This window comes from Pan troglodytes, chromosome 2 (assembly GCF_028858775.2).
Source record: "Pan troglodytes isolate AG18354 chromosome 2, NHGRI_mPanTro3-v2.0_pri, whole genome shotgun sequence".
Classification (NCBI taxonomy): Eukaryota; Metazoa; Chordata; class Mammalia; order Primates; family Hominidae; genus Pan; species Pan troglodytes.
The window spans coordinates 111,246,770-111,270,094 of record NC_086015.1 but is presented as its reverse complement, the minus strand read 5'-3'; the positions used below and the strand labels follow the sequence as shown (position 1 = coordinate 111,270,094).

The 23,325-nt window shown below is 41.3% G+C and overlaps 1 long non-coding RNA gene across 2 annotated transcripts in view; it reads right to left on the bottom strand.

Moving 5' to 3' along the window:
- Positions 1 to 23,325, bottom strand: part of LOC741483 (uncharacterized) — a 42,241-nt gene that overhangs the window by 1,048 nt on the left and 17,868 nt on the right. The window contains exon 2 of one of the 2 annotated variants that reach the window (XR_010155458.1): positions 4,068 to 4,237. This is a non-coding gene — a long non-coding RNA (uncharacterized LOC741483). Of the gene's footprint in view, positions 1 to 100; positions 311 to 4,067; positions 4,238 to 23,325 lie in introns of those variants that run through there. The other variant, XR_679095.4, reaches the window with a different exon arrangement.

The window sequence follows — 23,325 nt, the reverse complement described above, 5'->3', positions numbered from 1 at the left end:
GATAATGCCGGGGTTAGCTTATAAATAGATGGTTGCATGCTCTCCCTGCGAAGCATTGATTGAGGCCGCTAAGCTGACTATTGATCTAATTTTAACTTACATGTTCGCACGCACCCTCCCCGCCTCCCTGTCGCGGCTTGGTGGAGCGCGGGGCACGCTGTCTCTCGCGGCCGCCAGAGGGCGGGCCACTGGTCCTCCCGCCACCCTGCCCGTCTGGCCTCTCTGTTTACGCAGACGTACAATGCTGGCCTTTATTGGGTTTGAAAAATAGGAGTTTGATTTTCCTGCACCGGGATGACCTCATCACTCATGAAAGTCGGAGGAAAGCGGGGAATCGGATGACAGGCAGCCGGGAAAATAAAGCTTGCATTTCACCTCCTCCCACTCCACCACCTACACAGAGTACTCGGGATGTGCTTCTCATTTTAAAACCACCTTGCCGAAGCCGGGAAGTGGGAGACGGCGGTAGGAGTGGAATGTTAAATTCTTCTTGGTACTCTGGCACTCGGTGTGCAGCGGCTTCTGTTTAGAAGGTTAATGTCACCTACTCTCTGCCTACAGATCCTCTTGTAAGGGCGCTCTCCTGAACTGTCACTAAATGGCAGTGCAACAACATTGTCTAGGAGTGACTTGACTAACATATTACTAATTATTTCTAGACATAATTCATCTTGCCAAAGTTTAAGCAATGGTCATCAGCAATTTTATACTGCTGGCTTGTAAATTTCAAATCCGCTTATGACTTCAAATTATTAAGGTAGGGAATTACAGTCTATCATAGTTTTGCTTGCCGCCTTTTGGGACCACAGCACATCAGGATGGGGGTATAGGGTAAAGTAAATGAGAGGGAAAGGGAGACAGAAGACAAAGAAAGATGCCTCCCCTGAAATTCTCCAGCCCTAGAACTCAGCACGTGAACAAACTTTCCTCTGGGATTCAGTGAAACATATTAATAGGAGTCAATGTTTATCAGGCACTTGCTATGTCCCAGGCATTGTACTAACCGTTTTATATTTGTTACTTCATTAAATCCTCAAGACAACCTATTGGTTAGATTATATTATTATCCATATTTTAGAGTTGAAAAAAACTGAGGCAAGTTAGTTGCACAAAGTCGATTAGCTGGAAAGGGACAAAACCAAGATTCAAACCTCGGTAGAGACTGACCCAGAGCCTTGCTCCACATCACCATGTCGAGTGTCTTGACGACATACCTCCCTTGGCAAAGTCTTAAACTCTCTGCATCTCTAAGCAAAGGAGGGTGCGTGTGAAGAGAGATGGCCACTTTCAAATAAGGCCTATCTAGGCTGAAATGGAAAAGCTCTTCATAGGGAGAGCTCTTGCAAAAGTGAAAAACGTACAAAGAAATGATCATCCTCAGTGTTGCTCCTGATAATAGCTTATAGGATGGAAATAAAGTAACCAGAAGAAGGAAACTTCCATTAAGGGGACCTCACCTGGCTATTCATTCCACAAACATTTGCATACAGTGGACTGGCCATTGTGGTTGGCACTGAAGTATGGTAATGAAGAAGACAGAAGTGCTCTATCCCCTCATGGAACCTCGTGAGAGAAAGGGGTTATAACTAAGTGAACAATCAAACACATAATTGTAATTTGTGATGATTACAAAGGGGCCTGGTATACTTCGGAGGAGGGAGTCAAGAAAGCCTGTCCGAGGAAATGCCATTTACACAGACAGATACAGCATGAGTAAGGGTTAGCCGGGTCCAGGATGGGCCTGGGCATAATATGGAGAGATATGAGGAAGCCTTGAGGAGGAAATGGTGTTGGGGAATGAGTGGGAGAGGAAGCTGGAGAGCTCACGTGGGATCTGATAAACCAGAGTAAAGATTGGTGACATCATGTTAAGTGCAATGGGAATACCCCCTTAAGAGATTCAAGAATGAGAATAAAGTGATCCAAATTGTATTTTAGAAAGATTGCTTTGTTTGCAGTGGGGAGAATGGATAGGAGGTAGGATGAGGGAGTGAGTGTGGAGAGACTTCAGGAAGTTTGTGCACTAGCTCAACTTGTGAGGGTTGACAAAGGTTTGGACAAGGCCTGCCATAGTGGAAATTGAGAGAAGTGGATAAGCTATTTGCAGTTTGGTGATGGATTGGACAGGATGACTGATGGACAGAGCGAGGTCAAGGATCTCTCCCAGTTTCTGGCTTGAGGCACTGGATTGAATGAGGCATCATTTACTAATCCAGATGACATGAAAAGAGGAGCAAGTTGGGGAACCCTTGGTTTGGGCCTTTCCTATTTGAAGAGTGAAGGCTGCTGACCATCCAGACAGAAAAGAGACTTCAAAAGTAAGGTTTGAGTGACTTACTGATACGGACAGAAGACAGGGAAATACTGGGTAGAAGAGGGCGATTCCCCAGCAAAGGCCCCACCCTCAAGCCTGGATACCCACGGCCCTAAATGAGGACAGGCATTCTTGTTTTTGCTCCCAAAAAGTTGCCCTTTGGCCCACCATACCCCCTAACCTGTACCCATATAAACCCCAAACCCCAGGCTCCAGAGGCAGACTAGGAGATGAGGAGACACACAGATGAATGGCGGAAAGGTGAGGCAGAGAAAGAGAGAAGAGAAGGAGCATCTGAAGGCTGAGATGAGTTTGGCTGGGGACAGTCAGAGAGGAGTTTGGCAACTGGATGGCCAAAATCCAGGGTAAGATCATCTTCCCATTCCCTTGCCACTTTCAGCTCCCCATCCATCCTGCTGAGAGCCACCTCTACCACTCAATAAAACCCCTGCATTCATCCTTCAAGTCTGTGTGTGACCCAATTCTTTTGGGATGCCTGGGTACCAAGGGGCCAATGAGCTGGTTAACACTTAAGCCATCTGTGGATGGCAGAGCTAAAACAGCATTGTAACACTAGGGTTGCAGGCACCCACCCCTAGACGCTGCTGTGGGGCCAGAGCCCAAAAGTGCTCGCCCCAATTCCTGCGCCTGCCTGTCTGCATGCTCCCCCTCCCGTAAGGGGTTTGAGCTCATGGAGGTCGAACAGAGAGCTGCACCCCTTGTCACACACCCTGCAAGGGGGGCCAGAGAACTCTCCCACCTCATTATCATTTCTTTATTGAAGTGACCTATTTGTCATTGTTCTTATCATTGCCACCACTGTCAAAAAGCTCAGCTTTAGTATTGCTATGTGTGAAGTGGAAGAAGAAAACAAGAAAGCTATGGTATATGTATTTGCTTTTTGATATGTTTTGGATCTATGTCCTTACCCAAATCTCATGTTCAGTTGTAATCCCCAATATTGGAAATGGGGCCTGGTAGGAGGCGATGGGATCGTGGGGACAGAGTTCTCATGAATGGTTTAGCACAAGCCCCCCAGCGCTGTTCTCCTGATCCTGAGCGAGTGAGTTATTGTGAGATCTGGTTGTTTGAAAATGTGTAGCATCTCCTCCCGACACTTGGTCCTGCTCCTAACCATGTAAGATGCCTGCTCCGGCTTTGCTCTCTACCATGAGTAAAAGCTTCCTGAGGCCTCCCCAGAAGCAGATGCAGCACCATGCTTCCTGTACAGCCTGTGGAATCATGAGCCAATTAAATCTCTTTTCTTTATAAATTACCCGGTTTCGGGTATTTCTCTATAGTAGTGCAAGAAAGGACTAATATACTTTTGTTACAAAACCTGGAGTCTGTGGCAGCCAAACTGAAAAAAACAACAAGCAGCAACTCTTTACCTGTATGTCACTTGCAGGACTGGTAAGCAGCATTGTGGTTTATAGCCCTACATATGAGGAGAATCACAGAAAGTTAGAACTGGAAAGAATCTCATTACACTCATTAGGAAACCAAAGACACAGAGATGAAGTGATTTGTCCAGGGTCACACAAAAAGTATGTAAGTGAACAAAAGCGGGGGTCAGCAAATAGGTCTCTGGTTCTTTCTTATGCCACCCTGCCTCTCAAGGGTTAAGAATTTCTCTGTTAGACACATATGCCTTATTCATAAGGACAGGATGCCAGGCTATTATTAAACCTGGGAATACACTTTCATTCAACCTCTGAGAAATGCAAGTGTCTAGACAATACATTCTCCTCACCATTCTGCAATTTTCCAGGACAAGAACCCCAACTTCCCTTAGCATAGCTTGGCATTTGGCTAGGCCCGAAGTCATCCAGCTTCTGGCAACAGATCATTCTCCAGGCAGTGGGTATGGACAGATCATTTTCTTCCTCAGGTCCAGTAGGATGTGCTCTTGCCTGTGGGAGCCTGCCAATCATGAAGGAAGAGTTGATCACCTGCTATGCATCAGACCCTTTACCTACTGAGCTCTCCTAAGTTATCATAAAGACTGGTTGCTCCTTTCCTTCTTGCTCATTCCTTTTCTCGCCTTCCATTCTTTGAAAATTTTAGAATTGGAGTGGAACTAGAAATCATTATTCTGTACTAAAGAAGCATCTCTGCTTTAGAGTCATAGAAATGTCTGTTTCTTCTTCCTGATATGTGTAGAAACATGAGATCAAATCAGTTGTCCCAGGACTTTGACTTATTAAGAGTGGCAACATAATTAAATTTTGCCACTACCAAGGTAAATCAAGAAAGATGAAAATGGTTTAAGTCTATTTATCCATCACACCGTTTTGAAATAAGGTTTTCTACAGCTATGATTTGTGGAGGTTATGGATCTTAGATGTTAGATACGAACAGTCCTATATCCCCAAATTCATTAATTTATTTTTGTCTCTTCAAGTAGTAAATACTACTGTTCATTCATTCATGATTATTCTGAAATATTTCATTTCTAGAATTATCACCCTCTCTTCTATTACAAGGACAGTAATATTTAATGGCAGTAGTTTTGGAAAGAAGGATACATTCTGTGCTATGATTTACAGAAAAGCATCTGATGGCATTTCTCAGCAGAGATTGGCATTTATGTAACAGAAAACAGTCAAAACAGTTTTTAAATTAAAAAACTACGTAAAAACAATGGCACAGAGAGATAGTTAGGAGTCATTCCTGCAGTGTAGAATTCAATCACTGGGGTCTGTCAATAATTTAATCAAATTACTTAAGTGCAAAAAGTTGCCTCATCACTCAGTCATAGTTCTTTTCAAGAATTCTTCCCACCTTGTCCATGGGAGATTTAATATTTTTATTTATATTTTTCTGCATTTTAAAGCTTTCTATAATGCAAATATGTTACCTTTTTCAAGAGAAAAAAAAGCAAAAACATTTTTTGAAATGTATCCTGCATTGGAAAGACCACCTCAAAATTTAGAGGATTATTGAGTAAAAGGTAGATGCTTCTTTGATATTAATCCCCAACAAAAGTCATTGGGGGCAAGATGCCTGCAAAAGCAGGGAGGGTCTGCCATATAAATCAAGCTTGTCCAACCTGCAGCCCAAGGGCCACATGTGGCCCAGGATGGCTTTGAATAGGGCCCAACACAAATTCGTAAACTTTCTTAAAACATTATGAGATTTTTTCGCGATTTTTTAAAAAGTTCATCAGCTATTGTTAGTGTTAGTGTATTTTATGTGTGGCATAAGACAATTCTTCTTCTTCCAATGTGGCTTGAGGAAGCCAAAAGATTGGACATCCCTGAAAACCATAGGAAGAGTTTAAGAGTTGTAAATACTATTGATGAGGCTGCCCTTAAATGGGAAAAACATGTTTATTCTTTGATATTGGAGAATAACAGTGATTTACCATTCACATACCAAGATACACCAAAATGACACTGCTTTGAGTTATTTCTCCAGAAGAGGCTAGGCTGGTGCTGGCCCGGAACATAGACATTAAATTGGAAGATGTCTGTTTGGGATTAGGTGTCCAGTTTCTAACTATAAAATACAATCAGTTAATGATCCTAATTAGGTTTATAGTCCTTAACCTTGACCTCGTTAGCAGACAGTGGCCCTAACTGCTCACTCGCATGCAAGAACATTCTTAACATAAGGTGCAAAGATTAATGAAGAAAAAGGACAATTTAACACTGTAAGAGACCTTTCCCAATCAGCCAATGGGCAAGGGATGGCAATTTCTTTCTGGAGATTGTAAGCAGATGAATTTTTAAGAACAACTCTCTAAATAAGCAAACAGAAGCATTTTTTTTTCTGCTTTTCATGCTGCTTATCTGGCCTTGGCAAGCTGTTCATTGAAGGGAAAACATTTCTTTAACAACAAAGATTTTAGGAGGTTCCATTCTTTTCATGGCCATCTTGATACCCTTTGACATGCTGAAACATAAACACAGAAACATGGTGCTTTCATCATCTCTCCCTACTGGGCACACATAGCTTTTTTGTTTGTTTGTTTTGTTTTGTTGTTGTTGGTAGGAAACTAAATCTGTCTTCCTGATGCTAATCAAGGAAAGAAGACTGGGAATGAAAATGTCTAATTTTTGTTTTCAGTTGTGTTGAGGCAGAAACACCTTTTCCTACTCTTCAGTTGTTTTAATTGTTTCCTCTCCTTTTATTCCTTCCATTTGGAGTTGTAGTTCCCCATGCTTTTCCTGCAGAGATCCACATATATGCAAGTGCCACCCACTCCCCGGGTGCAGAGGCAGGATGGGCTGCAGGCTGGTAACACTCCTCCACAACCTTGCAAAGGCTTCACCCACTTCTCTCCTACTCTGAGAGCACATGGAAATGTGTGGGAGTGAGGTGACCTTAGGCAAGGATAATCTCACATCCACTCCAATTTACATGAAAAATGCTCCATTTGCAAACTTCAGAACTTAATTACTTATAACAAATTACTTGTGGCAAACTCTACAACTGACTGGGGCAGTATGTGACAGCGCTGTACTTGGGAATTAGAACTGTAATATAGTCCCATTTTCATGACAGAGTGTGGGACAGGGTCTATAGAATTTTGCCACAGGGGGCCCCAAGACCATCCAACCACAGGATTTCATATTCAGAGCAGAAGTGTCTTTGTCCGTGGTGAGTCGGTGTTTAGTCTGTATAACAGAAAGAACTTAATTCTTTAAGACCTGATGCAAATTAAAGAATCACCATGTACAGAAATACTGAAACAATCCAGATAAGAATGATACATATTAATATTGAAAAGCTACATTGATCAAGGCACTTACCCTTTTGGTTACTCAGTTTCCTCTTCTTTAAAATGACAAGGATAATAGTACTTACATCACAGGACTGTTAATACCTGTAAAGTACTGTGAATGCTACTTGCCATACAGTAAGTTCTCCTTAAAGGTTAACTCCATTATTATTACTCTCATTACACCAACACGGCCATTTTTGTGGCTAAACTGAGGATAAAAAACACTGCTAGTGTTGCTAATTTTAAGTTCTAAACTCACCCTAACTATAACATAATAATGAAAGAAAGATGGATATATGAGCATCCTTCAGCCAGTTCAATTTATTGTTGAGTCAGAATGAGATACAGATAAATAGAAAATTAGCCTTTAAAATTATTTCTAGTGGAAGTGTAAATCAACACAAACCTTCTACAGGGTGTTAAGAGCCTTAAAATACAAATACCCCATGCACCAGCAATTCCTTAACTGTGAATTTATCTAATGGGCACAATCAGAGATGTGTGAAAAGATACATGTGTAAGATTCTTCATCAAACTTATTTATAATACTGAAAAATTGGAACAGCCTTAGTGTTTAACAATAAGCTACCATTTAAATAAAACACATACATTTATGTGGTAGATGCTGCACAGACATTAAAAACCATGTTGTAGAAGACTATATATTGACATGGACAAATGTTCACGATATATAACCCAGTGAAAATGGCAGGTTGCAAAAGAGTGTATCATAACAATCCTATTTGAATGTAAGTGTAACAGTTGGACTGAAGTAGATCCATGCAAATTTTTTTTAATGAAGCTTTCTATATTCTCAAAACTTCTTTGAACCTTAAAATCTACCCAGAGCATATGTCTTATTTTTTGTCCTATTTTTGTTTAAATCTTAGTCTAGTCCACTGATTTTTGTAATCTATTCTTGTTAAAGTCTTAGGCTTTCTCTGTTGACAATTCTGTCAAAATTCAATATCATTAGCTGTCCTTACTCATAGGTACAAGCTTTTTCTCCCTGAACTAATACTGTCTATCCCAGCTTCACCGACTCCAACCCCAGCGGGGAGGAGAGAGAACTCCTCTTCTTGTGCCTGGGAGCAGCAGCCTCAGTAGTAGGAGGTTCCTGTGTCCTGATCTGGTGGCACTTTGTTCCGTGGCATCTGCTATCTTGCTGTAGCTGTATGCATGGTTTCCTGAGGCCATGTTCAGCTTCATGCCAGCTCCCTCATGGGACTCTTTTGCCCTAGAGGGGCAGCTGCGTGTCCCTTCGGCCCCCACTCAGGTTGCTGTACACCTGTGATCTCTCTACAAAGCTCTGTCCTTCCAGCAGACATCGGGGTCCTCTTCTGTGCCTGAAAGTCACAGAGAACAGGGGAAGGTATGTCCACTTCCTCCTTCCTCCTTCCTCTTCCAGGCACACTAAAGGATCTCTTCAAGCCCCACTGGCATACGTTATGCCATCAAGCCTTCTACCTTCTGAAATTGCATGCAGCAGGAACCTTCACTGTCAAAGAGATGCATGTCAAACAGCTCCCTTACTTTCTGGGGTGGTGGTGGGAGGAGTGGGATGACATGGGATGGTGGAAGGACCATGGAGCAGAGAAGGACAATTTGTCATCCCTGAGGGATCCCAGAGAGCCACCCTCAGAATCCCTTCAAATACTCCCTCTATTTTTTTAAACAAATCAACTGTATTAAATTGTATTACATAAGATGAAATGCACCATTATAAATGTACAGTTTGATGAGCATTAACAAATGCATACACTTATGTAAGCACCACAATCAAGATATGGAACATTTTTATCTGTCCACAAAGTCCCCTCTTACCCTTGTCAAGTCAATACCGGCTCTCCTATCCTATGCACCGCTGGTCTTCTTTCTGTCCCTTGAAATATAGTGCACACTTGCTAGCATTGCATGTAAGTAGCATAACACAGCATGTACATTCTTGCATGTGGCTAAGCATGATGTCGCTGAGATTTTATCATGATGTTGCTGTAGTTTGTTACATTTCATTGTCAAGTTGGGTCCCATTATATGGATATGTGACAGTTTGTTTATCCATTCACTGACTGATGGATATTTGGGTTGTTTTTCTGAGGGGGGGCTATAAACATCTATGTACAAGTCTTTATTTATGTGGATTTGTGCTTTAATTTCTGTTGGGTAAATATCTAAGATTAGAGTGACTGGGTCATATGATAGTGTATATATAACTTTATGAAACTGCCAAACTGTTTTCCGAAGTAGTTAGTTGTACTATTTTTTATCCCTATTGGAGGTGTATAAAAATTCCTGTTCCTCCACATCCTTGCCAACACTTGTTTTTGTCAGTCTTTATAATTTTAGTCTAGTGGGTTTATAGTAAATCTCATTATGGTTTTAATTTCATTCCCCTGATGATTAGTTACGTCAAGCATCCTTAAAGTGCTTCTTAGCAACTTGTATGTGTTTGTTGGTGGGGCATCTGTTCAAACCTGTTGTTCATTTTTTTTAAAATAAACTTTTTATTTTAGAAGAGTTTTTGATTTACAGAAAAGTTGCAAAGATTGTGCAAAGAGTTCCCATATGCCACACACCCAGTTTCTTCTACTGTTAACATCTTACATTAGTATGGTACATTTGTCACAATGAACAAGCCAATACTGATATATTATTATTAAAGTTCATAGTATATTCTGTGTCTTCCTTTCCTTTCTTACCTAGTGTCATTCCCTACCTCTCCCAGGATCCCATCCAGGATAGTACATTAAAAATGGTTGCTATATCTTTTTAGGCTCCTTTAGACATCTGTTTCTCAGACTTTCTTTGCTTTTGATGACTTTGACACTTTTGAGAAGTACAGGCTAGGCATTTTATAGAAGGTCCCTCAATTGGAGTCTGTGATAGCTTTCATGTGACTCTACTAGGGTTGTGGGTTTTGTGGAAGAAGACCACAGAAGTAAAGTGCCATTCTCCTCCCATCATATCAAGGGTATGTGCTGTTGGGAACAGGTCCCCCAAAATCTGGCCATAAACTGGCCCCAAAACTGGCCATAAACAAAATCTCTGCAGCACTGTGACATGTTCGTGATGGCCATAACACCCACGCTGGAAGGTTGTAGGTTTACCGGAATGAGGGCAAGGAACACTTGGCCCGCCCAGGGCGGAAAACCGTTTAAAGGCGTTCTTAAACCACAAAAAATAGCATGAGCAATCCGTGCCTTAAGGGCATGTTCCTGCTGCAGACAGCTAGCCAGACCCACCCCTTTTATTTCAGCCCATCCCTTCGTTTCCCATAAGGGATACTTTAAATTTAACATCTATAGAAACAATGCTAATCACTGGCTTGCTGTTAATAAATACGTGGGTAAATTTCTCTGTTCAAGGCTCTCAGCTCTGAAGGCTGTGAGACCCCTGATTTCTCACTTTACACCTCTATATTTCTGTGTGTGTGTCTTTAATTCCTCTAGCGCCACTGCGTTAGGGTCTCCCCTACCGAGCTGGTCTCGGCAATGTGCTATCAGCCTGACTTATCACTACTGATGCTAACCTTGATTACACGGCAAAGGTTGTGTTTGTCAGGCTTCTCCATTCTAAAGTTACTCTTGTGTTTTCCTTTCCCATACCATACTCTTTGGAAGGAAGTCGCTATGCAGTGCCCACACTTACATGATGGGGAGTAATACTCCACCTTCTCAAAATGGAATGTATGAATAAATTATTTGTAATACTTCTGTACTGTAGGTTGCTCTATTTAACTAGATTTTTAAAATCCAATGATTTTTTATATCCTATGGAGAGTATGCACTCAGTATTTATTTTCCACTTTGGATGGATTATAAATCAATATTTCATTATTGATTTTGTTGCTCACATTGTTTCAGCTTTGGCCATTGGGAGATTCTTTACTTAGTTCCTGTATCCATCTGATATATCCCCATCATTGTGTTTTCTCAAGCCCTTCCTCACATTCTGAAACTACAAGATAAGCCAGGCTCATATAGTATAGCCCTTGCCCCAGCCCTGAGACCAACCATTTGTCTTAGGAGCCACAGTTCTTTTATTGGAGAATGTTAAAAGAAACATAGAAATACGTTCTGAGTGTGATTATTTTTACTAAGGTATCTGTTGTCTATTTGTAAATTGGATTGTTTATCTTTTCATGGTGGAATTATAAGGAGTGTTTTGGGTTTTGTTTTGTTTTTGATTCTGGATACATATTCTATATCTGATATGTGTGTTGCAAATATTTTCTCCCAGCCCGTGGCTAGTGGAGGGAGGAGGGCGGGTGGAAGGGAGTGCGAGTATAAAGAATTGTTCTGGTTACTTGGATGAGGCTAATCAGGACATCACTGAAATATTTTTAAAATGTTCTTTACATGGAATTCCCGGTGCTCAGACTACAATTGTGGGTGTCGTTTTGCCTCAAGGTCCACTAGTCTCAAAGGAGGAAAGTGTCCCCAGGGTTTGTTCCTTCTCCTCGGATGACCAACAGTGTGGACGGAATGGCTGTGAGACACTTGAAGAAATGTTGAATTCAAAAGTGAGTCCACAAAAGACTTAAGCTTCAATAATGGCTTCAATAAAATCTGAGCTGAAGTGAGCATGATTATTTTATATGACATTGAAAAAACTCAATGTCAAATATGGCTGCTGTTTTTAGGCTTAAAACAGAAAAGAAGCTCATGTGTGGAGATAGATGTGTAGCCACTCACAGTCTAGAGCAAGAGGAATGTTGACACTAAAGTTCTGGCAGTTTTAAATCGTTTCTGATGACGGAGATTTCAGTGGCATTTTCTCAAAATATAACAGTAGGCTAAAATATTCATTTCCACACCAACTGAATGACTACTATGTGTAGGCAAGGCATTATGAAGGAAGAAAGATCAAAAAGTACTTCTCTTTTCTCCATAAGCTTATGGTTTGGTGCAATGATTTCTGGATTTTTAAAATTGTACACCCACATTTAATTATACACCCATGAACTAGAGTATGACCTAATCCTAAAAAATAAATTCAAAATGATGAAAATTGAGTGAATTCAAATCAGTTAATCAATAGTATCATTTGACTATAATTGTTTTGCAAGCTTAGCTACTATTTAGAAACTGAAGCAAGATGGAAACAAGTTGACTCAGGACTTACCTTAAAAAATGATCATGGTTGTCAGTACACTTTCAGCAAAAAGTCCTCTGCCATTTAACTATATCTTATTGTACAATCTTTGTACAATAGGAATTATTGATTATTATACTGTGCCTCTGTTCTAAGGTAATCTACCGAGTCATTAAAGAAAACGTGACATTGTTTCTAGTTTGCTCTTTTACTGAGGCAGGGAAACCTTTAAACAAGACATGTTAGAAATCCAGACATTTTCAGATTTTTGAAAGGTAACATAATGCATGAATAGTACATTACATAACCCCCCAAGCAGGATCTGGGACAGATCCCATAATCAAACTCATTAATATCTCTAAATGAATATTTGAATATAAATAGTATGCATAAGGGCTATACATAATCTCCTGTCAAACCAGTTAGGTTTTGCCACCAAATGACGATGGCACAAAATACATTTTTTAAAAGAGAAAAGTTTTATTTCTAGAGATTTGGGGATTTTGAAAATTCAGGTAAGAAGTTGTCAAACTGAGTTATGTTTGAAAAAAATTTCAACAAAAGAATTAAACCTAAAAGGAGTTTTGGGTCTTGTATCAATTAATAAAAATTGTGCATCAGTCAAAACATCTTCATTTCTATGAAAGATAGTCATTTGAGATAGGCTCTTCACTAATATTTGTGGGGGCTGGAGCAAGAACGTAAATGTGTTGTAGAAAAAAAATGGTTTCTTGTCACATGACCAGGAAAGATTAGGCTCATGGACACATAGAAGGGTTAGGAGTGAAATTTTTTGGGTGAAAAGGAAAAAGGAGAAACAACTCAGCAAAATAAAATACAGTCCAGTAACAGTCTCTCCACCTCAACGATAGAATCCCAGGTCCCCAACCAGGAACAGGAAAGGCCAGGCACCTCCCCTCTACAAATGGTGAGAACTTCTCAAGGTTCCACCCCGTCCTCCCAGAGCACAGGCCAATAGGAGATTCTCCGGTGAGCCCTTTTTACTTGGCTGTCTCAAATGGGGACCCTCATACCATAAGCTAACAAATTGTTTAATAAATATGTCCTGTCTGTCTACCTTTTTAAGGATACCTTCATAATGAGAAATTTTAAAAAGATGACTGCATTTGATTTTTTTTATATGACTGGGTATCCTGAAAGGGTGAGTAATAAAATAAGGACATATATAATTTATGAATTATTATTTGCTTGCTCCATAAAATTGAATATTTCTCTTCTCAATATAAAAATACAAATTATGTTGTTATAATCAGATTTATACAATTGACAGTAATGAACTAATTGATTAAAATCTTCAATATAGATTAATAAAAATGTAAAAAAGTTAATGTAAAACTTTATATTGGCAAATAAAAAAATTTTACGTTTCCCAAAAAATATATTTTTATCTATTAAAATTAAAAGGCAGAATATGAATTATATGACAATACATTTTAAATTTAAAAAGTATATGAAACTAAAATTTATTACTTTATTTTTAAAATGTAATTACCTTTTAAAAATGCATGTATAATAAAATATTCATAATTCTAACATTTGATGTTTATCTAGTTGCCAATGTTAAGAATCAGTATCTTGATTCTTGCATGTTATGTCTAGACCTACATATATACATTTATGCATATATACACATTTAAGAGTAATTCAAACTTTTTAGCATTGCAAAGTGTTTCTCAGCTACCATGTGGAAATGCTGTGAACATCACATTAATGCATAAGCCCTTCTGGATCATGAATCAGATAGAACACAGAGGGAAACAGGAAGGTGGACTTTTAGCCTACTGGCAGAGGATTCTTCATTGTGCAAGAATCTATTGCATTTTTGCTATTTGAGAGAAAAGATTTGATGAGTTAATTTCCTTTTCTCCTACCCAAGTGCTTGAAGGGCTCAAATCCTCCCACTCTCTGTGGCCATGACCCTCTTAGCATTCAGACACAATCTTTTGTTTAGAAGACATTGGGCAAGACCTGTAGAGAAAAATTTCCCTGTAACTTAAGTGAAGTTCATAGAAAAAGAGGATTAGGTGACTGGTAGTCCTGTGACAATATTGAGTAGAAGATTCTGCATGTCAGAAGCACCAATGTGTTAAAGGAGGAATTAGCATATGAAAGCCAACCCAAACAAGTAACTGCCCAATCTGTTTTTAAAAACATCCAACAGGCGGGGCGCGGTGGCTCACGCCTGTAATCCCAGCACTTTGGGAGGCCGAGGCGCGCGGATCACGAGGTCAGGAGATGGAGACCATCCTGACTAACACGGTGAAACCCCGTCTCTACTAAAAATACAAAAAAATTAACCGGGCATGGTGGCGGGCGCCTGTAGTCCCAGCTACTCGGGAGGCTGAGGCAGGAGAATGGCGTGAACCCGAGAGGCGGAGGTTGCAGTGAGTCGAGATAGCGCCACTGCACTCCAGCCCGGGGGACAGAGCGAGACTCCGTCTCAAACAAAAACAAAAACAAAAAAACCTCCAACAGCAGAGCATTTCAGCCAACGGTTCCAATGTTTAAATAACGTTTTCCTATGGATGCTCTATATCTGTGGTCATCAAACGCTAGCCGGCAGGCTGAAACCAGACCACGGACTGTTTTTGCAAATAAAGTTTTATTGGAACACAGCCATGCATTGATTTGTGTTTATGCCTGCTTTCAGGCTGACAGAGCTGAGGAGTTAAAAAGGCTGAAATATTTACTCTCTGGCCCTTTACAGAAAAAGGTTGCTGACCACTGCTCTATTTCTTTTTTTTGTTTTTATTCATTTATTTTATTTTATTTTATTTTATTTTAGGCGGAGTCTCGCTCTGTCGCCCAGGCTGGAGTGCAGTGGCGCGATCTCGGCTCACTGCAAGCTCCGCCTCCCGGGTTCATGCCATTCACCTGCCTCAGCCTCCGAGTAGCTGGGACTACAGGCGCCCGCCACTACGCCCGGCTAATTTTTTGTATTTTTTAGTAGAGACGGGGTTTCACCGTGTTAGCCAGGATGGTCTCGATCTCCTGACCTCGTGATCCGCCCGCCTCAGCCTCCCAAAATGCTGGGATTACAGGCGTGAGCCACCGCGCCCGGCAGACCACACTGCTCTATTTCATGACTAGCTGAAATCTTGCACAACAAAGTGGGGTCATTCTCTTCAGTTAGAGCCTCACTGAAAAATAGAGAACCACCCACAATGCCATCTCTACAAATAACCTTCGTATGAGAAGTCTTAAATACCCACTCTTAAAATGAGGTAACCTTGTTTATCTAATCCCCTTGATTTAACCTTCTCTCTTTTACCTGGAACCAAAATTTACAATTCCCACATGTGCTTAATTGTTAAACAGGTTCACAGGTTAAAAGTATGTATGAAGAAGGCTAAAACGTTAATCACATATTATTCAAAAACTTAGGAGTAAAGTTAATTTTCTCCTTAACCAGAGGCCCTTGAACATTTAAAGAAGTGAGCCATACCTAGCTACGTCATGGGGTTCGGATCATTCCCATTTTTCTGCTCCCCTAAATTCTGAACACTGTGTCAATTTTCAGAAATGCTTTGGGCAGTCTGTGTGGCAGGGATACCACAGGTATAGCAAGGTCTTCCACACTAAAATGCAAACTGGGTTTTGATGAATGCAACTATTGCAAAACTATGAAGTGATTAGAAAACTTTTTGTTCTTTCTGCTTAATGTGGGTAAGCACTAATTTACTTTCTTTTCTTCTCTGTACTATTTCTCCACAAAAATGTACAGACTACTGAGAATGATTATGAGAGCAATAAAGAAAGGGCTAAGCCTCCAGATAGCTATCCTAACACAAGGATGATGTGACTAAGAATTCTGTTGCCCGAGGCTAGCAGAAGGTGTGCTTGTCTTTGTGGACAAGTGGTGCAGCCTAGTGGAAAGATGGTCATGCCTGGCCTTGATTGCTAGCTCAGCCACCCACAGTTCTGTGAACTTGAACAAATTCTGTACTCTGTCTGAGCCTAACCTGTAAAATGGAGGTTTCCTGTGTCTTGCAGAGTTACAATGAGGATATGAAATAATAGCCATCCAGCATATGGCATTTGATAAATGACAGTTTTCATGACTGTTATTCTTATTGCCAGGACACTACACAGCTACCTACTCCAAGAGTAAGAGTGTCAGAGAGTGAGGTGAGAGAAGACAGACCACAGGCATTCTGGAATAACCACTATGGTCACCACCTCACCTCCCTTAATGTTGACAGTTTGCATGGCCCTGGAGATGTTTAGAGAGCCCTTCCACAGTCACCACCCCACTCCCTTTCCTTTTCTCCCTCTGCCTAGAAAGTCAGGGACCTCTGTGACAAATTGCAGACACCCCTGGAACAAATGCAATGAAAGCTCAGAACCACAGGGAATTCCTAGACATGCAACAGCATGGCTGGGTCCTGCTTTTACTCAAAAAGTTCATTTTCTCTAGCTCCAGAGAAACAGACAATTTAGGATTGAAGTGGGAGCTTCACTTGGTTTCTCTTCCAGTTCCCCTCACAGCCAGTGGGCCTTTGGTTTCATCCTGAAAGTGCCCTAATAAGTCCACATCCTGTTCATCTTTCTCTGAAAGATCAAGAAGCAACAGAAGCCCGTGGACTCCATGACCCTCAGGAGGCCAGACCGGGGACTGAGGCATGAGGAAGCCAAGAAGACAATCTGTAGTGCTCACCCCAACAAGGCTGGCATTAGTAGGTGTGGGAGAGGCAGCTGCCTGCATCCTACAACCTGGGAGGAAGGGGGCGGGGGTGGGACTTAGAGAGAGTATATTATTTTGCTGGGGCCACCACAACAAAGTACCACAACCTAGATGGCTTAAAACAGCAGAAATGTATTGCCTCACAGCTCTGGAGGCTGAAAGACTGAAATCCAGGTGTTGGCAGGGCCGTGCTCATCTGAAACCTGTAGGGGAAAACCCTTCCTTCTGTCATTTGTGTGCAGCACTCCATGCTGCCTGTGACATCACATGGCACTCTCCCTGTGTGTCTTCACATTGCCTTCCCTCTATGTGCCTCTTCTCTTCTTATAAGAACACCAGTCATACTGGATCAGGGCTCACTCTACTCCTGTGTGACCTCATCTAGACTTGATTATGTCTGCAAAGACCCTATTTCCAAATAAGGTCATATTGAGAAGTTCCAGAAGTTAAGAGTTCAGCCTATCTTCTGGGGGAGGACACAATTTAAACCCATAACAGGTAGTGAAAGGGGGGCGGTGGACTCCGGAGGTCTAACTTCCTCAGGTCTCCCCGCAAGCCCGGCACGACCACTCCTTTTTGCAGTAATATCCTTAGGGTTTTTTACCTCTAACCTTCAGTCAGTTTTTCCCCTGCGACACCCAACATTACAATCCTCTGTGGGATCTTCTTCACAACTAGATTCCTGGGGAGTGGGATAGGCAGAAGAGCGGCAACCTCAGAATCTGCATTTTCTAGCCAGCCTGAGAATCACAGCCTTCAGGAAGAAAATAGGAGATTTGCTCTATTGCTGAATTGGAGCAGGGACCCCTCTCTAAGAGGCTTGTGGTCTCCCTAAGCAGAAAAATAGAGGAAAATCTTGAGCTTCTCCAAGGGAAATTCCAGGCACCTAGCTAGCCCTGAGAAGTAAATAAGCAACTTGTTAAGCTAGAAGGTAATAGTAGCCTACAAACAGTAGCCAAGGAAGCTAGATTCACAGGATGTTTGGTTCCCCTATAGAAACTAAAGACAACATCTTAACATATATCTCTGAGTTGTTTTTTTAGAAACCTGGACCTGCACCAAATGGATCCTCCAGCACATAGACCTCAGATAAGGGGGAACTGAATACCGAACTCTACCTATCATTCTTCGTCCTAAATTTCTTCCTGAGGGGCCTGGAGAAAAGTCACACTCAGGGAGCTAACATTTGTTCTGCCAATCCTAAATTTTTGTTATTTATTTATTTAGACAGAGTCTTGCTCTGTCACCCAGGCTGGAGTGCAATGGCAGGATCTCGGCTCACTGCAACCTCTGCCTCCCTGGTTCAAGCGATTCTCCTGCCTCAGCCTCCCGAGTAGCTGGAATTAAGGACATCTGCCACCATGCCTAACTAATTTTTATATTTTTAGTAGAGACAGGGTTTCACCATGTTGGCCAGGCTGGTCTCGAACTCCTGATCTCAAGTGATCCGCCCGCCTCGGCCTCCCAAAGTGCTGGGATTACGGATGTGAGCCACCGCGCCCAGCCAACCCTAAATTTTTAAACAAAGCTCCTCCTTAACCAATTGCAAATCAGAAAATCTTTGAATCTACCCATGACTCACAAGGCCCCACTTCAAGATAATCTCTCCCTTTTAGGCCAAAACCAGTGTGTAACCTCCATGTATTGATTTATGATTTTACCTATAACATCCGCTGTCCTGAAATTTTCCCCTGCCTTGAAAAACACTTGCCTGCAAGCCACTGGGGAGGTCAGGATTTTAGTGTTAGCTGCCTGGTCCTCATTGCTTGGTGCCCTGCAAATAAATGCCTGGCTTTCTTTTGCTGCTATCCTGATGTCAGTGTTTGTCTCTGCTGTGCCGGGCAAGCGGATCCCAGTTTGTTTTTATAACATTGCCAGCCACATCTGCTATATGGTGAATGATCGCAGATCATTTTGGAGTTCAGATATGGATAAAGTAAAGGAAAAAGAGAAGGCTTGGGGAACTTGGTGTGGGATAAAGAGGACAAGGGATTAGAATAAGGGTGCTGAGAATCTTAGATGGGGGAAACATCTTCCCACTACTCTCTTTTGCCAACAATTGGCCCTGGACACCAGCCTTTATATGTGGAAGCCAAGATAAATATTCTGCTACGTTGCTCCCATTCCCTTGTCAGTTAGCAAGTAAGGGCAGTCAGCCCAACAGGCTAGGCCAAGTTCTCCATTCCTCTTAGATTCTCAGGGCACAAACTGAGGCCCCCTCAGTCAAAACACCATTACCTGAGTAGACTCGGACACCTTGCTGATGTGGAGATGTGAGAGTGGTTTAAGAAACAGTAACAGGGTTTGTCCTGCCCTACTTCGTCATATGCTCCATAAGTGATAGATGCATAGGGCATCTGACTAGGAATAAGCCTGTTATTCCACTCCAGGGTAGGGATGTTCCACTCCAGGGGAGGGATGCTGGTGTATATCTTCTCTGCACACTCTGGGCCCCAGAATTTTTATTGCAAAAAAGAGTTGAGGGGGGACCTCCTTTGTAGTAGCTATCTATTACCTTTGTTGTAGCTGAAGACGTTCTTCCATGGAACTCAGTGAAAATAACAAAAAGGAAAACTGAGAGTGGTTGAGCCAATACAGTGAAATGAATTATCCACAATTTACTAAGTACACAACAAGCTCTAAATAATAGAGTTATAGCCTGGTGTACTTCCCATGCATCCTGTTAGAAAGATCCTGACCTTCCAGATATTGGAAGGAGACTCGGGTTCCTCTTCTTCAACTTCCTTTCAATACTGCTTAGCTTCCTGGAAGGCTGGTGGCTGCCTGGTAGAGGAGAAACATATAGGAAAGCATTTAAGAAATGAGTCATTGATCTTGAGCAAAGTAAAGAAGAGAGGCTGTCCCAGAAGTGAAAGGACAGAATAGACTCTGCATTTCCAGAAGGAAGAGTAATATTAAATGTCCAAGTACATGGACAAAGATGCCCCACTGAGGAAGTAGGGCAAGGAAAGGAATACTGTGGCCATTCACAAGAAGGGCTGGGCCAAGGGTAAAGATGTCAGTGTCCATCAACGAAAGAGACTTCTGGGGAAGGGGGTGGGAGGAATATATAATCAGTTTCATGCTTCTGTGTTTGGGGCCTAGAACACTAGGATGTAGTCCTGTTTTCCACAGTCGATTAATTGATATAGAATAAACTGTTGTCACTAGTAGCTGTCAGTGGAGCACTGACTCTGGAGCTAAGACTCTCTGGGTTTGAATCCTAGCTCTACCATCCTAGTCGCATGACTTTGATCCAATTTAATTATCTTATCTGTTTCTTAGTCACAAAGGACTTATCTATAAAATGGAGATAAAAATAGTACCTACTTTGAAGTGTTTTGTAAAATTGAATTCATCTGAATAAAACAGAGCGTCTGGAACATAGTAAAGACTCTTAAACATTCTTTGTAAGAAAACTAATTAGCCAAAATTGCCTTGAAGGTCTGGTTTGATTCTGGTTTTGGCTGGGGATCTGATTCTGCATTGTCTTCTGACCCCTTTCTAATTTGTACTTGACCATATTTTCCGATGTCCCACCATAATTCATGCTGAATAAGTCAGAACCTTATGAGGGGGGAAGATAAAATTTCAGAGAATGTGTGTGCGTTTGTTTACAGTTGAAGGTTTTTCAAATCTCTCTCTCTCTCTTTTTTTTTAGTATTTTTAAATATGTTCCCCTATATCTAGCTATTTCTGTTTGTGCTACTGCATAGATTCGGGCACACTTCTCATCTTCAAGAGGGATAGCTCTTCTGTAGTTCTTAAAAATGTCTGTTGTAGCTTCCTGAGAATGCCTCTTCCACTTGCCCTGCTATGATGGGATGGGTTTGTGGACTCTCCTGGCTTTCCGTGGGAAGAGAAAAACTTCCAGATGAATTTAACCCAGTAGTTCCCCCACTACTTAGAAGTCATTTACTAGGTGCATATTTCCTATATTGTACTGTTTATTATCAGTATCCTCTTCCTCTCTCTCCTTTCCTACTTTACCCCTACTGCCCTATCTCTCTCTTTCAATATAATAAAAATGTCCACAGACATCTGTGCCCTGAACTGTTTTCTGTTTAGAGTTCATGTCCACTTGTCTTGCTTCATATACAGTGTGATTTGATGGGTGCATATGGCTATATCTGCCCCTAAACATCATCTATTTTAGCTTCTCCCAAAGTCTGAAATTTCCATGATTAAACAGTCTCCTCTGGCTCAAGGCATCTTCTCCTAAAGACTCCTGTACAAATACAGGTGATCTCCCCTAGGAAAGTTGACTCATGGGTAACATCTCCATGGTTTGTTAGATTCCTCCTTGACACAGTGTGGCAGCAGGCTCTCAAGGGCACCAAATTAGTCTGTGAAGGAAGAAGAAGTGTGGTTCGATAAGAAGAAAAATCCTTCTGCCCAGCAGGCCCTAACAGCCCAAGGAAGGGGGCTGTCCATGCATGATACTCTGTGCTGGGATCATGGCAGTACTGGGCCATCAGACAAGGAAGAGTGGGGACAGACTGTTCCAAAGGGTGAAGAGAGAAACACCAAAGATGAACTCAACTTGTTAGCAAAGGGCCTTCAATGAGATCTACTGTTTAGTTTTGGAATTCATTTCTAAAAGGCATGCTTTATGTTTTAGGGACTTTATATTTTTTACAGCTTAGAAGAACATGTTTTCATTAAGGAGAACTGTGCCCAAGATAATGTTACTCAGAATGTTAAAGTTGAGGTGCAGACATTGCCTTGAAAAGGATGTGTTTTCATTCCTTTGCTTGCTTTTAGAATCCCCGAGACAGGCACAGCCCCAGGGCTCAAGGGTTTCCTTTCGTACTGGGGTTGAATTCCTTTCCCCTTCTCATTCCAGCCTCCCTGGGAGTGCTCTCCTTGGCCTTGGGGCTCTTCTCCCTTCTGCACAGAGCACCCCTAGATTGCTGGCTCCCTGTATCCTTCCTAATAAGACTTCGTTTAACCCGAAATTTTATTATTGTGCATTTTGAATTCTACTTTTATGAGAATGAAAGAGCTGATGTGAAATACACATAGGACACATAACAATTAAACAAATATAACATAATCCTTTTTAAAATTTTGTATAAGATTACCCTATCTGTTTAAAGCAGATCTCTGCTTTAGAATAATTTGAGATTTTTTTTCCCTTCTTTTCTTTTTAAAAAAAGGCAGCAAGTCACAATGAAAAAAACTATGAGCTATGGACCCGGACACACATGAATTCAAACCAATTCTGTCTCACTCCTGAAGTGTGGCTGGAGAAGTTGCATAAGGTCTCTGTGAGCTGCACCCATTCAGCTTGGCTAGAAATCGTTATGTCGTAGAGTTGTTGTGAGGATTAGGAGTAATTCTTCCATCCTAAGACTGCTTTGAGGACTTAGAAAGTTCATATATGTCAACTAATTAGCAAACTGTCTAGTACTTAGCAAAAGCTATAAATACCATGTACTCTTATTCATATTACTGATAAAAATCATAAGCTATAAGGAAGAAAAACTAGAGACAGAAAAATAAAATTAAGCCTGAGAACAGAGAAGAAACACTGAGCAGAGAGGAGTAAAGTTAGATTCTTTTTCACTTTGAGTTAAGGTCCTGACTTTCTGACTCTGGGCACTCAACAGCGGAAGAAAGATGAGAACCTCCTGTGGCAGGGAAGATGGAGCGAGGAGGAAAATGACAGAGGAGAAGGGGGCATACAGGCTTTCAAGCAGCTACAGTGTGGAAGCATTTGGTAATAGCTTGAAAATGGAAAATGCCGTTATCATAAAAGCATACAAACAAGGAAATAGAGTAGTGTTCATTGTTTTAAAGTCACTTAGTCAATAACATTTATATTTTTGTCTGATTATGAAAGTAGTACATTTTCATATTGAAAAATTGGAATATGCAGAAAGACACAAAGACTAAAATGAAAATAATCTGTAACACATAGAGGAACATTCATCATTTAGGGTAAGTCCTTTTAGCCTCATCTATATCTATTTACATTTCTTCTAGAAATTTGAGCTTATTTTATGAAAGTAGTACAGCTAATGAGACAGCCAAGTAAAAAGGGGTCACCGGAGGATCTCCTACTGGCCTGCACACTGGGGGGATGGGGTGGAGCCTGGGGAAGTTCATGCCATTTGCAGCAGGGAGGAGTCTGGATCCTCTTGTTCCTGTGTGGTAACCTGGGATTCAGTCAGTGAGGTGGACAGCCTGTTAGCAGGACTCCATCTCACTTTGCTGAGCTGTTTTTCCTTTTATCCTTTTCGCCCAATACATTCCATTCCCCCTCACCCTTCAAAGTGGCTGTGAGCCAAATCTTTCCTGGTCGTGTGACAAGAATCCAGTTTTGTCCTACAACACTAGGTTTTTACTTCATTATATACGAACATTATCTATGTCATGAAATATTCTAGCATATCTTTCTTTAAAATGTCCAATTAAAAATTCAAACATATGAAAATAGAGAGACACCAAAATAATAACCCTCGTGTTCCTATCACTCAA